The 16,475-nt window shown below is 33.2% G+C and overlaps 1 long non-coding RNA gene across 3 annotated transcripts in view; it reads left to right on the top strand.

The window, feature by feature from the left end:
• LOC121030510 (uncharacterized) overlaps positions 1-16,475 on the top strand; it is a 60,381-nt gene that overhangs the window by 3,263 nt on the left and 40,643 nt on the right. For 2 of the 3 annotated variants that reach the window (XR_005790258.1, XR_005790260.1), the window contains exons 2-3: positions 9,097-9,149; positions 16,081-16,122. The exons of the other annotated variant lie outside the window; for it this stretch is intronic. This is a non-coding gene — a long non-coding RNA (uncharacterized LOC121030510). The remainder of the gene's footprint in view (positions 1-9,096; positions 9,150-16,080; positions 16,123-16,475) is intronic. 3 annotated transcript variants of the gene reach the window in all.

Genomic DNA, 16,475 nt, shown 5'->3' with positions numbered 1-16,475 from the left:
GAATTCACACTAAAATGTATATTCACACTATTTATATATCTTAATATAAGATTATTATATTTAGGAAATAATAGATTTAGAAAGAGGTAGAGTAAGATCAGCTGGGAAATGATTCATTAAAATGTACAGAAATAGATGTCACGAGGAGTGAAAATAATTTCCTAGTTGCTAATTTATAGAAGGTAGGCAATTAGCTGGCCTGCTGCTAAAGTCATATCTAGTGCATGTATGTAAATGCATGTATGTATTGTCCACTATAGAATAACTTAAAATATTATTGTGATTCTCAGTCCTGGAAATGACTATAGGTAATTGAACTGTGACAATTCTGTTTTCATAAATCCTGAAACCTATTGAAGTTACATCTGCTCTGGAAGATTATAAATCTTTCTTAACAAGAATTTTGAGGCAGTTTTTAACTTGTATTACACAGACATGACATTTATTACTACACACACACATACACACACACACACACACACACACACAAATTCCTATTGACTAAATAAACACAAGCTAAAATCTTTCTATTTAATTCCCTCATTAAACCAGATAATTTTATTTTCCTTCAAGGTTATTTTGAGACACATAGAGAGAGAGAGTGGGAAAAGGGGCAGAGAGAGAGGGAGAGAGAGATAATCACAAGCAGGCTCTGCACTGTCATTGCGGAGCCTGATGCAAGGCTTGAACTCACGAATTCTGCGATCATAACCTGAGCTGAAACCAAGAGTCTGATGCTTAACCAACTGAGCCACCCAGGTGCCCCCAACTGAGCCACCCAGGTGTCCCCAAACCAGATAATTTTAAACATCATTGTTCACTTTTTATTCTATGTGCTATAAATATTGGTTATGTTATATATATTAAGCAGATTTCTTCTCTGATCTTATTATCTTGATATCTTCTTCAGAATAATTTTAACCTTATATTTTAAAGATTTTTTTAAACATGAATTAAATTTTCCAGTGAAGAATCCATTACTGTTATTTGTCTTTCTTTTTTTTATTTTTATTTATTTATTTTTTTAATTTTTTTTTTCAACGTTTATTTATTTTTGGGACAGAGAGAGACAGAGCATGAACGGGGGAGGGGCAGAGAGAGAGGGAGACACAGAATCGGAAACAGGCTCCAGGCTCTGAGCCATCAGCCCAGAGCCTGACGCGGGGCTCGAACTCCTGGACCGCGAGATCGTGACCTGGCTGAAGTCGGACGCTCAACCGACTGCGCCACCCAGGCGCCCCTCTTTTTTTTTTAAACTGAACAGAGGTGAATTTATAACAGCCTAAAAACAAAGTGAAGGCTCAGTAGAACATATACAGTAATCTGCCAAATTTAGTGATGTTAACATGTTGTTTTTTTAATGTTTATTTATTTATTTATTTTGAGAGAGAGAGAGAGAGAGAGAGAGAGAGAGAGAGAGAGAGAGAGTGTGCGCGTGCACAAGTAGGGTAGGGGCAGAAAGAGAGGGAGAGAGAGAAAGGATCCCAAGCGGGCTGTATGCTGTCAAGGCAGAGCAAGACACAGGCTCGAACCCACAAACTGTGAAATCATGACCTGAGCCAAAATCAAGTCGGGCACTTAACCAACTGAGTCACCCAGGTGCCCCAACATTTTTTTTTTGCATCTGAATTATTTCATCATGAATGTATTCTGACAAGCATAAATGGCTTTTCTTCATAGACACACAGGGTCGTTATTTTAAAATAGAATGAAAATCAATCAAGTCATCAAAGTTTCTGTGGAAACAAATAGCTTTATTTATCTTCTTTAGATAATCAATCTGTGAATATTTTATGTAATTTCATTAACAACAGTGAAGACTTCCCTTCATATTTTATTGCCAGAGATACTCTTTTACTACATATTTCTTCTCTTTGTAATGAAAATTATGTCTAAAAAGCAGATTTGCTTTTTAAAATATTTTTATTAATATTTTAAATGCATTTTTACATTTTATTCATTCTTCTTTCTTCACATATTTAGTATTTGATTTCTTCTGTAATTGGAATTTGTTCTTTTTTTTTTTAATTTTTTTTCAACATTTATTTATTTTGGGGACAGAGAGAGACAGAGCATGAACGGGGGAGGGGCAGAGAGAGAGGGAGACACAGAATCGGAAACAGGCTCCAGGCTCTGAGCCATCAGCCCAGAGCCCGACGCGGGGCTCGAACTCACGGACCGCGAGATCGTGACCTGGCTGAAGTCGGACGCTTAACCGACTGCGCCACCCAGGCGCCCCATGGAATTTGTTCTTAAATATTACTTGATGTGCATTAGAATTACAAATTTCACTTCTATTATGCTGCCATATGCTCTTACACTTAAATTCGTTGACTTACTCTTTTCTCCTTTTTTTGGTCTGACCTTGAATAATTATTTCTTCTCTATTAAATTTGTTGACTCACAATTTACACTTTGTAATACTTAAGAACCTCAAAGTCAAACTGTACTCCAAGTACATTTGTGAAAGCCTCATAAATGTGAATATAAGTTCAAAGTTGGGAAATAAAACTAAGACTTAGAATTTTTTTACACGGCACTCACTTTCACAAAAAAAAACTTACAAGTATTTAAAGTCTCATCTTCTCATAAAACTTTCCCAAGTTACACCCTACAAATCTTGAATCTTTGCCCTTGATATTGTTTCTATATTATCTTCTAATTGTTTTATAACCTTGGATAAAATTACACAATCCTTGAAGATATTGTTAATATTGTTAATATTGTTAATATAACCTTGGATAAAATTACACAATCCTTGAAGATATGGTTAAGGTTGTTTTTGGTATTTTCATTATTTGAAATGCCTATCACCTTGTGATTGTATATTGAGGTATTTCGCACATTGATGAAATGAGATAATTTATGTAAAATATGTCATTAATTTGACCTCTATCGGCCATGGTTGAGGCACCAAAGCAGAAGTAATTTACAACCTCATAATATCAGTTATTTTGATTCAACCTACATGTTAACAATAATGTTTAAGATGGACAACAAAATTTTAGTAACTATCCTCTTAGCGATGTCTTATTGGCCAAACAGCCAACTTTCCGTCATCTAGTAATTAAATTATTAGATAGGCTATCTTCATCAGTGCAAAAGCGACCTTTTCCCCCATTGCTCTCTAACCAAAGCCACTTTCCTTCTGTCTGAGTAGTCACTTCAGAAGCTACAAGTCACAGAATGTATGAAGATCTCTGCTTCTTCCTCAGGATAGCATTTCTGCTGTAACAAAATCATGAGGTACAAATTTTATTGAAGCAAATAAAGGAGCTGTGTACTCACTGAATCCTACCCACAGAAGAAGAGTTGTATGCTTAATTACAACAGAGAAGAGCCTCAGTTGTTCTCTGAACCAGGATCTCAATTGTAGTATCTTTAGGTTTGTATCATTGTGATTGCTTTAAGTCACACAGTTTTAAAATAATAACAGACATTCACAAAGCTTCTAGTAGGTTTCAGACATTGCGGTATGATTACATTTAATCATCCTATAGGATAGTAACCCTCCAACCCCACGCTTGGTACTGGTATGTTTTATTACTCTGTTTTAGAGAAGATGAATTTAAATAACTTGGTTTAGGTAACCCCAATAACAAGTTTATAATGAGAATTTAAATATAAATAAGTCTTTCTTCAAACTCACATTCTTCACTAACCCATGTTCCTCCACAAATCCTCTCAAATATAAAGTGTGAACTAATGGTATTTTCTTTTTTAACTTACAGCACTTATTCTTTTCACTTATAATATTGTGACAATTGGAGAAATTAGGTAACTTCTATTTTGGAGTATTAATTTTGTAATCTAGAGACAGTTAGCCAAGGGATTCAGAAATATCTTATGAATATGTTTTGACTTAGTTTTCCAGGTCAACTGTTGGCATTAATTTTACCAATATAGATATCTTTATATCTTTGGAAATGAACATAAATACCTTTTAGATCATTGTTTAGTTTTCACTGTCATTTTATTTTGAGATATATCATTTATAATCTGACATTTTGATTATGTCTTTAAACAGCTACAATATATATCATATTCAGTCAACATAGACGGTATAATCAGATAAACTGAATAATTCTCTATCATCACATTTTATTAGTGCTGATAATAACTCAAAAACATTCTATGAGGTTATTCTGTCTTAGCTCAATAGAAATACCATTGCTGTTTATTCACTATGTGCTTTTAGACAGCACCTAAATATTTTTCACTCATTCATTCACTCATTATGTATGTTGCTTGTAGGACAATAATTCTCAAACATTATTGACTCACAACTCATCGGGGAAGTTTATAACTGGCCCCATCTCAGAGATTCTAATTCAATAATTGACAAATATAGTCATTATGAAGCAGATTAACACAAGGACCATACTGTTATAGGAAATGAAGCTAATTAATATCAGTCACTTAGCAAATAATATTTATTTAGTGAAAAAGTGTATTTGTTTCAACAGCATATATTTCTGCCTTTTAGTATTCTTCAATTTATTTAGGGAGATAAAATTACATATAAATTTTAGGGTATCTGTGAAACAATCATCAAATAGCATTTGTTCAGTAGTTTCTAACAACTGTATTTTTCAAAACATACTCTTTATTACCTTTCTTTTTTAAATAATTTATTTTTAAGTTAGCTAACATACAGTGTAGTCTTGGCTTTAGGAGTAGATTCCCATGATTCATTACTTACATACACTACCCAGTGTTTGTCCCAACAAGTGCCCTCCTCAATACCCATCACTCATTTTTACAATCCCTCCCATCCCCCCACCCACCCACCCATCAACCCTCTGTTTGTTCTCTGTATTTAAGAGTCTCTTCTCTTATGGTTTGCCTCCCTCTCTGTTTGTAACTTATTTTTCCTTCTCTTCCCCAATGGTCTTCTGTTAAGCTTCTCAAATTCCACATATGAGTAAAAACATATGATATATCTTTTTCTGACTGACTTATTTCACTTAGCATAATACCCTATAATCAGTTCTCTCCATGTTGTTGCAAATAGCAGGATTTCATGCTTTTTCATCGCTGAGTATTATCCTTATTTCAACATTACTTTCCCTGACCATTTTCACTTAGGATATATACAAAAAGGTAATTTTTCATCTTTTCCTACACATAGCATAAAATATTGACAGCTGGTTGAAAAGTGAATAGTCCATAAATATAAATAAATTATTATTAGGCTTAATCAAGTATCTTACAACTTGATTTAATCTATAGATTGTTTTCTCTTTTAAAAATGATTCTATCCTCAGAATTTTGAATTCTAAAGAATTAAATTGCTGTATCTAATTAGCATAAAGCCCAGAAAATATGTGGTTTATCATTTTCAGTTTATTCCTTGTTCTGATTCTGAGAATAAGTCATCAAAAATGTGGTAAAATATTAACTTGGATTTTGTAATTATATGTATTTAGTTCTGATATATGCATAACCATCTGGGTTTATTTGGCATGTTATATGAAAAGTTAAGTAATCTTTACCAAACTAAAAGTTATTGAAATATTTATGAAGGTTGACATGTATCTTTCATCACTAACAAAATGAATGCAACTATCAAAGAAAATATCTGAAGATCTCACCAAAGGAAAAGTAAACAAATAAATAGTTAATCATGGGAGAAATAAGCAGGATTAACAACTACAGACATGTACAAGATCGTTTCTATTAATTATAGCCAAGTTTTGATGTGTCTCATTAAATTTCAGTCACAAATTTTATTCAGAAGAGTTCATTTAAGTTGGCTTTGCATTGAGCATTGTTGTAATGTTTAAAATCTGGACAATGGGCTTGAATCAGAGTGACAGTAAACAATGTCATGTTTTCCGGGTACCATAGGGATGAATTTCAGTCTGGTCTTATTTGAAACCTCATTAATGATGTGGGAGTCAGAGTAAATAGAGTACTAATGAAATTCTGAGATGAGCTCAGATTGGCAGGTAGTGAAACATGACTTAAAAAATGGTCATTGTTTGAGACGACCTTAAACAAGTAGAAATTTGGCATGATAGTTAAAACACATTTAATTTTTTAAATGGGATAACTGAGGAAATTAATGGAAACTACAATGTGAGCTCAATCTTTAAAAGGTATTTTGGAATTAAATAACAGGAAATATTAAATTAGAACATTTTATTCTAATTTCACCACAAAATAGTTCCATAGATAATACAGCATGGCATTCAAAAGTTTAAAAAGTTAATAGTTTATATTACACATACAGATATCCACATATCTATTTGAAAACCTACAGGCATTTTTCTGTACTTAATACTCTGGATGTATCTACATTATAGCCCCTCAGAGACTGAACTTTAAATCTTGTTGTCGATGTTGGCTAACTCATTCCAAGAAAGTTGTAGATGAAGTGGCAGGAGAGAAAGAAAAGACCCATAAAAAGCAATTAAGAGGGGAAAAAGGAATAAGAATTAGGAAAGAATAGCATTGGAATGACACCTTTGGGAAAAGAGAGAAGAATGCCTTCCTGGAATCATTTATATGAAACAGAAGAAGGGAAATAAACAGTAAAACATGAAATTTAAAAGAAATATCAGGACAAGAGTGGTAAAATAATGGAAAGAGTAGCATTTACAAATGAAATCAGTTTGAAAATAACTTTCACTACAAAGATTATCTTTTTAGAGCAAACAGATCTGTCTCTAAGTTATGTTACAAGCTCAACTGCCCTATTTATTACTATCCAGACTCCTTTCTACTCTGGTAATTTAAATATTTTTGTGACATAAACCTAGAATAATTCCAAAACACTACACATTAATTTTTTTAAGGCCTATTTAGAACCTATTGGTTTATTTGTCAGTTCCTGAGCACTTTTTGCCTTAGGCAACTTCTACATTTGGTGTTCTAGAGTTTGGTTGAGTTTTAAGAAAACCATATACGAAAAATAAACATGTATTTGTTTAGGGCATGTGGAAGAGCTCTATTTTTGGTGTCAGAGCAAATGTATTTGAAAGAGTACTGAATTACAAGTCTGGTCAGACAGATTATATTAGTTAAGTCACCAACCACATTGATCTTGGATAAATTCCTTAAACTCTTGTATTTAATTGTGAAATTGTAGAGGTAGAATTAGATGATCCAACATGTCTAGTATTCTATAGGTAGGAAATAAGTCCTTTGTCCCTCTTATCATCCAAGATATAGGAAATATAGACAACATTTTTAGGAACACTGAAAATAGGGGCAATGTATTAATCAAAAGATTCAACTGTACAAATTTAATGGAAATGAAATTACTTATCAGCTAACTAAACACTATATCAAGACAGTACAAATAACATACTGAAAACAATCTAGAATTCTGAAGATTAATGGGACTTAAGTGTGGATATTTAAAGACAGTTAGGAATTTCCTAAAAACTGAATTGTAAATATGAAGAGTAGATCCTAAGTAAGCAGAAAGATAAAAGTGATCCTTTAGGGTCTACTGTTATTAAAGCTTAACTTTTGGTTCTTGTATTTAAATTTTTTATATGGAGTTTTGACAAATGCCACTTGGAGGCACTCTTATACTGTAGTACTGTACAATTTATACTATCAGGATGTCATATAATGAAACTTTCAGTTTTTATTTCCTTTTTTAATTCTAATAATCACTTGGGGATGGGTAATTAACACTGGTTGTGGTATTTAAACTTTCACATTATTCATATTTATCACCTTGTAATTTTTACTGTTGTAAATAATCTCCTCTTTATCTAATAAAATGGATTTCATTCATTCCTGTAAGGAATGGAAGATTTTAGGACAACACCAAAGAATTACTTGAGGATAAATTTTGGTTTACAAATTAATGTCTATTTTTCAAATTAGAAATTCTTACTATTTTTTAAATTAATGTTTATTTAAATTTGCTATTATCCAAAGTAGAACAACAATGAGAATTCAGAGACACTCTTGATGAGAACCAATCTCTTTAATCATTTGAAAAAAATTATGGAAAATATAGACAACAGGATTAAAATTCCATTACATATACTAAAATATGTAATGGAATAGAGAAGCATGTACAGGAATATACCTTAAAATTGATTTGCACAGGAAAAGTAAAGTTCATAAGGAATGAAATCATGTTATTTGAGATTTTCTTACTTTTATTCATTTTTATAAAGTTAATTTATTGTAAAATTATATAAAATTATTTCTATACATGTGAAGAATATGCATTCTTCATACTTTTCTTGGTTTCAAATATATTTGGAAGATGTTGAATGTTACATTAGTAAGGATATGAATTTTACCTCATTTCTACCTTAATCTGAAGATAGAATATATAAGATAATGCATTAGAAGTAAACATTTTTTACTGTTACTTTTGCACAGGATATTTTAATGTTTTTATTATAAGCGATGTTATTATAACATTCAAGCTACACAATTAAAATTTTTATTTTTATCAACATTTTAATTAATTGGTAATAGATAATACTGATTAAAATAGTATATTTGACTATGCATGAAATGAGTAAACACTAATAGAACTCATGTATATGTGAATATGTTATGTTTGAAAATATTAATAATTTAATTCTTTAAACTCTTGTTAGTCCAATGACATATTGAAAAGGATCTGTCGTTTGGATAACTTCAGTGGGAAGGAGTTTGTTCGCTAACCTGACTTGTTGATTAAATCCCCACCCACAGTTGTGGCACTGGCTCCCTATTCACTCTTTTGACATTCATTCCTTCTTAAGATGATTATTCATTTCCAGGGTCTTAACAGCTAAGGCATTTATGTTTGTCAGCACTACAAATCTTGCTTTGCCCTATTGTTCTACACAATGAAACATTTCTTTAATCTAGGAATTTGATTAATATTTGGACAAAATCTCTATCCAATCTTTATCTCTGTCCAGATATCTCTATCTCTATCATCTATCTACATCTTCTTTTTATTAGTTGGGGTTTTATTGGTTGGAATTAATATATCATATTAATATTAATTAATACATATTAATATATCATTGATTAAAAGCTAACAATTGAGGGCAAAGCTTATTTATTTAAATTCATACATCAAAAATATACTCTCTCTAGGAACTTAATGGAAAATTATATTTACAGCTAAGAAAACCAAAAATACTGATGACTGAATTTTCCTCTTTGCAAGTCAATGGGTAAGCATTATATAAAGACAACATAATAGTGAGATATCTGTGTGTTCTGGTTGTTTATTTTTGTGTACCGAGCCACTGCACAATGGCTTAAGTCAATAGCAGTCGTTTATTTGTTTACAAATTTGGGGAATGGGATTCAGGCCAGTTCTTTCTCGTCGCATGGGGTAGCGGCAGACACTGGTTCAGGCTAGGGCATAGAGAAGAATGTTTTACTCAAGCACCTGGTATTGAACTCCCTCTTTCCCACTACATGGTATCTGTCTCCATATGGCAGCTCAGGGTAGCTGGAATTTAGTACATGATGGCTTAATGCTTCCAGACCAGTGTTCCAAGAGACAGCAGAACATGCATGGCCTTTTCTAAACTACCCTTGGAAGTCATGAAGCATCACTTTCCATCATGTTCTATTTGTCACAAAGGTCTATTCAGTTTCAAGGGGAGACATGGATTTTACCTCCTGATTTGGGACTGTTAGAAAAAAAAATCACATTTTTAACACAGCTCTTTTATCAAATTTTCCAAGCAAAGATAAACCTCAACTTTACCCAAATCACAAACATCAACCCAGAATATTTTAATTATAAATACATTCAATTTACCATTTTGTACACTTTGAGATTCCAAGTCCAAACAAGTATATATCTTCCTTCAAATGAATAGTGATTTTCTTTTTTTTCCAAATTTAAAATTAAATCTTTTTATTCTCTACAAATGAGAAAATATTTCCTAAATCTGTAATGTACTGTGATTCTCTGATTTTCTGTTCCTTTACATATTAGGATGAATTCCTTAGTTGTCTAGTCTAATCCTCTGCATAAAGCCTAAATACCTTGACAACATTCCAGATAGGTGAAAATCAGCTAATGTCCAAATACACAGAGGAATTATTGACTGACTCAGGGAAGTCCATTCACACGTTACCCAGAAACAATAGAACATTTCTTAATTTTTTCCGATTTTACTGAGAAATTATTGAGATACATCACTATATAAATTTAATGAGTACAGCATGATGATTAGATTTACATATAGTAAGAAATGATTACCATAGTAAGTTCAGCTCACATTCACCTTTTCTTACAGATACAATAAAAAGAAAAGAAAGAAAGAAAAAAGGAAACAAAATGTCTCCTTATTATGTTAAATCATGATTTACTCTCTTAACTTTTCTATGTATCATATAGCAGAGTTAGCTACTCATCATGTCTTATGTAATAACCCCAATACAGTAAAACCTTGGATTGCAAGTAACTTGTTCTGTGAGTGTTCTGCAAGACTAACAAACATTTTTTTCTTTTTTTTTCTTCTTTAATGTATATTTATTATTTTCAGAGATAGATCATGAGCAGGGGAAGGACAGAGAGAGAGGAAGACAGCATCCAAAGCAGGCTCCAGGCTCTGAGCTGTTAGCACGGAGCATGATGCATAACTTGAACTCACAAACTGTGAGATCATAACCTGAGTCAAAGTCAGATGCTTAACTGAGCCACCCAAGTGCCCCTAGACAAGAAAACATTTGTAATAAATTTTAACTTGATAAACGAGCAATGTCTTGCAATACAAGTAGTATGTGAGGCCACGTGTCACATGATCACAACTAAGCCAGTGATTATTGAAATTCACTTTGATATAGGAGTGCTTTGGATTACAAGCATGTTTCTGGAATGAATTATGCTTGCAAACCAAGGTTTTATTATACTTATTTATCTTATAACTGAAAGTTCATACTATCTACCTTCAATTCCCTCCCCCACCAATGTCCATCTCATAACCACAAGTCTATCTCTTTTTCTGAGTTAAAGATTTCATTTATAAGTGAGATCATGTAGTGTTTGTCTTTCTCTGAATTATTTCACTTAGCATAACGACTTTCATGTCCATCCATCTTATTGCAAATAGTAGAATTTCCTCGTTTTTTTATGGCTCAATAATATTCCATTATATATATTATTTCTATATATTCTAATATATATTTCAATATATATTATATTTCTGTATTTCTATATTATAAATTATATATATAAACAAGTAAGTTATTACATATAACATCTTTGTCCATTTATCCATTGATAAACATTTAGGCTGTTTCCTTATCTTGACTATTTTAAACAATGCTGCTATAAATATGGGAGTGAATATATTTTTTCAACTGTTTTCATTTCCTTTGGATATATTTCCAGAAGTAGAATTGCTGGATGACATGGTAGTTTTGTTTTTAATTATATGAGAATCTTCCATACTGTTTTCCATAGTGGCTCTATCAATTTACAGTCCCACCAACAATGCACAAGGGTTCCTTTTTCTCCATTTTCATGCCAACACTTGTTCTGTTGTCTTTATGATGAAGGCCATTCTAACAAGTGTGAGGTAATTATCTCCCTGTGGTTTTAATTTGCATTTCCCAAATGACTACTAATGTTCAGCCTCTTTTGATTTACCTGTTGGCCTTTCATGTATTTTCTTTGAAAAAACGTCTCAGGTCCTTTGCCCATTTTTGTATCGGATGTTGTTCATTTCTGTTGAGTAGCATAAGTTTTTTATATTTTTTGGACATTAATCCCCTATTGGATATATGGCATGAATATTTTTCCTGTTCTGTAGGGATTTTTTTCACTTTGTTGATGCTTTCTTTTGCTGTGCAGAAGCTTTTCAGTTTGATATGGTCCCATTTGTTGATTTCTGGTTTTGTGGCTTGTGCTTTAGGTGTCATATCCAAAAATCATTACCAATGCCAATGTCAAGGAGCTTTATTTCTATGTTTACTTATAGGAGTTTCATGGTTTCAGATCTTACATTTAAGTCTTTATTTTAAGTTATTTTTTTTTAGTGGTGTAAGATAGAAGGTCCAGTTTCATTCTTTTACATGTGAATATCCAATAGTCCCAGCCCCATATATTGAAGACTATCTTTTCTTTATTGACTATTTTTGGTTCCCTTGTCAATATTACTTAACTGTATATGCATTGATTTATTTCTGGGTTTGTGATTCTGTTCCATTGTTCTATTTGTCTATTTTTATGCCAGTAACATACTATTTTGATGACTATAGCTTTATAGTATACCTTGAAATCAGGAAGGGTGTTGCTTCCTGCTTTGTTCTTTTTTCTCAGGATTTCCTTCACTACTTGGGGACTTTTGTGGTTCCATATTAATTTTAGGAGTTTTATTATTATTCTTTTAACTTGGTACAAAAAATCATCAGAGTCTTTTGACAGAGACTGCTGGAATCTTTTTAAACTACTGATATTTTAATAAATTAGTCCTTCCAATTCATTAACATTGGATACCTTTACATTTATTTGCATCTTCTTTGATTTTATTCACCAATGTCTTTTAGTTTTTAGAGTAGAGATTTTTACCTCCTTAGTTAAATTTATTCCTAAGTATTTTATTGTTTTGGGTGCTATTGGAAATGTGATTGATTTCTTTATTTCCTTTTCAAAGAATTCATTGTTAATGTATTGAAACGTTACTGATTTTTGTATGTTACTATTGCATCCTTCAACTTTACTGAATTCATTAATTAGATCTAAGAGTTTTTGTTTGAGTCTTTAGGATTTTCTATATATAAAAATATCATATCATCTGCAAATAGACATAATTTTTTTTCCTTTCCAGTTTTGATACCTTTTATTTTGTTTTCTTGCTCAATTGCTCTGCCTAGGACTTCTACTACTATGTTGAGTAAGAGTGGTAAAAATGGGCACTCTTGTTCTGTTCCTGATCTTAAAGGAAAACCTTTTAATCTTTCATTGAGTATTTTCAATGAGTCTGGAAGTGCTCCCTCCTCTTTGATTTTTTGGAAGAGTTTGAGAAGGATCAGTGTCAATTCTTTAGAGTTTGGTAAAATTCACCAGTGAAGCCATTAAGTCCTGAGCTTCTCTTCGTTGGAGATTTTAGATTACTGATTCAATATCGTGACTAGTAGTTGGTCTATTCAGATTTTCTATTTCTTCCTGATTTAGTGTTGGTAAGTTTATGTTTTTAAGAGTTTTTCCATTCTTCTAGGTTGTCCAATTTGTTGGTGTATAGTGATCACAGTAGCCTCTTATGGCCATTTTAATTTCTGTTGTATCAGTTATGTCTTTTTCATTTATAATTTTGTTGATTTGGGCCCTTCTTTTTTTTCCTTAGTTAGTCTAGCTAAGGGTTTTCAGGTTTTTTTTTTTTAATTTTTTCAAAGAGCCAACTTTTAGTTTGGCTAACCTTTTCTATTATTTTTCTCCTCTCTTATTTATTTATACTGTAATCTTTATTATTTATTTTCTGTGCTAAATTTTATTTCCTTTTTTCTTTTTCTTTAAGGTATAGTGTTGAATTGTTAACTTAAGATCTTTCTTTTTTTTTTTTTTTTTCAACGTTTATTTATTTTTTTTGGGACAGAGAGAGACAGAGCATGAATTGGGGAGGGGCAGAGAGAGAGGGAGACACAGAATCAGAAACAGTGCTCCAGGCTCTGAGCCATCAGCCCAGAGCCCGACGCGGGGCTCGAACTCACGGACCGCGAGATCGTGACCTGGCTGAAGTCGGACGCTTAACCGACTGCGCCACCCAGGCGCCCCAACTTAAGATCTTTCTTGCTTCTTACTGTAGGTATTTATTGTTATAAAACTCTCTTTTAGAACTGTTTTTGTTGCATCCCACAAGTTCTGGTACATTATTGTTGTCTCAATGAACTTTTATTTCCACTTTAATTTCTTCTTTGATCTATTGGTTGTTCAGAAGAGTCTTGTTTAATATTTTATGTGTTCAAAAATTTTCCAGATTTCCTCATTATTGATTTCCATTTTCATGCCATTGTGGCTAGAGAATCTACTTGGCATGATTTCAATTTCAATTTGCTAAGACTCATTTTATGGTCTAAGATATTGTTTATCCTATAAAATGTTACATGTGTACTTGAGAGGAATGTGTATTCTGCTATTGTTGAATACAGTGTTCTGTATATGTATGTAAAGCCCATCTGGTCTATAGTGTTGTTCAAATCCACTGAAACTTTCTCTGTATATAATCTATTAATTATTGAGAGTAAGGTATTAAAGTCCCCAATTATTATGGTATTAATACTATTTCTCCCTTTAGCTCTTTTATATTTTGCATTATATATTTAGGTGCTACAATATTGGGTGCATAAATATTTACAGTTGTTATATCTTCTTTATGTATTGACACTTTTATTGTTACATAATGACCTTCTTTGTCTCTTTTTACAATTTCAGTTTGAAATCTATTTTGTTTGATATAAGTATAGTTACACACACACCCTTTTATTTCATCACAATTTGCTTTAAATGTCTTTTTACATTGCTTCACTGTCAATCTGTGTGTTGTTCAGGCTAAAGTGATTCTTTTATGGGCAACATGTTTTTGGATCTTGTGTGTGTGTGTGTGTGTGTGTGTGTGTGTGTGTGTGTGTTTAATCCATTCAGCCGTTCTTTGTCTTTTAATTGGGGAATTTAATTTATTTACATTTAAAGTAATTATTGATAGGTTAAGGACTTACTATTGTCATTTTGTTGTTTTCTAGTTATTTTGTAGATCCATTCTTCCTTGTTTCTTATCCTTTTGTCTTTTACGTGTGTTTTGATGTATTATAGCATCAATATGCTTTGACTTATTTATCATGTCTTTTTTTCTTTTTTCTTTTTCTTTTTCTTTCTTTTTTTTGGTGTAATTACTATAGGAATTTCACTTTTGGTTACCATGAACCTCACATAAAATATCTTAATTTTCCCAATTGGATGGGGCAGGAACTACCTTGAGCCTTGGCTATAAATTAGTCCCCTGCCTGTGTAGAGCATGGTAATGCTTCATATCTGGTATTGGCCTTGTTCTGGGGATAATCAATTCTGCCCGTCCTCCTCTCAGCTCAATTGTTTCTGGGCTGCACTGTTTCCAGGAGTTGTCACCAGTCCTTCTGATCAGTTGGGTTAGAAAATGCTTTCAACAGTGGGTTGGGTTGTGATTCAGCTCCTTGGCTGAAGGTGGGCAAGCAGGGCTCTACAGCCACTAAAACTCTTCACTTGATCATCTAAATGAGGCAGATCTATGCTCTGACAGCTCTCTAGTCATAGTGTGCCCCATCTTAGCTCTGTAGATGAACAAATCTCCTGGTTGGGTAATTACTTGGGCACTGCAGGTATGAACTCAGTATGCCAATATCCATGTGCTGGTTGTTGCCAGCTCCTTCCCTCTTCTCTTTTACAGTCAGACTCTGGGTGGTTGAGCCCCAGATTCCTCTGTAATCTCCATAATGCAAGATCAGGTTAGGGGTGCCCACAGGCAACTCCAATTCTGAGGTACTGGTTGTACTCCCTGGGTCTTCTTTTCCCACTGGATACTGGAGGCAGAGGGGAGACCTCTCCACATGATGTCATGCTAGCCTGGGGGAGGGAAAATGTGGTCAATGTGTAGCCTCTTCTCTTACCCTTTTAATGTTTTTTGGTTTGTTTGTTTTTTGTTTTTTGGGTTTTTTTGTGGGGGTTTTTTTGTGGCCTTTTTGGTGCAGGGGAGAGGGTTACTTCAGCCTCACTTTTGTGTTCTAGGATCTCTCAGTTGTATCTTATTTGTGAATAGTTGTTACTTATTCTTATTCTGAATGAGATAGAAGTCAGAAACAACCTATGTGACCATCTTGGTGATGTCGTTCCTTCTTCCTTAATTTATTTTATTTTTTTTTTCAACATTTATTTATTTTTGGGACAGAGAGAGACAGAGCATGAATGGGGGAGGGGCAGAGAGAGAGGGAGACACAGAATCGGAAACAGGCTCCAGGCTCTGAGCCATCAGCCCAGAGCCTGACGCGGGGCTCGAACTCACGGACCGCGAGATCGTGACCTGGCTGAAGTTGGACGCTTAACCGACTGCGCCACCCAGGCGCCCCACCTTCTTCCTTAATTTAAACCACCTTCTGCCTGCTTCTCTATTCTAGGTTCAAAATATTGAACCTGTACCTGATGACATCAGTGGACATGTAAGTGTGAACACATCCCAGTGGTTGGTTAGAACTTTGCATCATTTAAGACTGTGACTTCCTGATCAGATCACCTGCATCAAATTTTAAGTAATCTCTACAATGTAGGTCAAGCACATGCCAAAAGCCACTTCCCATTTCAGCACAAAGATCCACTTAAAAATTCGTCTCTGCTTCACCCCTAAATTCCAAAATCGGTAACAAAATTTATTGGCTGGAAAAACATGCTACTTAAATGAAACAACAAATGTAAAAGACTGACATACAAACTTGTCACCAACAATGTGGATAATAAATAGAAAAGTACTTGGCTTATTGCTCTGGCCCAGAGGATGATCCAAGACTTGAGGAGC

The sequence above is a fragment of the Herpailurus yagouaroundi genome, unplaced genomic scaffold (assembly GCF_014898765.1).
Source record: "Herpailurus yagouaroundi ecotype Mexico unplaced genomic scaffold, PumYag 140, whole genome shotgun sequence".
Classification (NCBI taxonomy): Eukaryota; Metazoa; Chordata; class Mammalia; order Carnivora; family Felidae; genus Herpailurus; species Herpailurus yagouaroundi.
The sequence above is the reverse complement of the archived record's forward strand: the minus strand, read 5'-3'. Positions and strand labels throughout refer to the sequence as shown.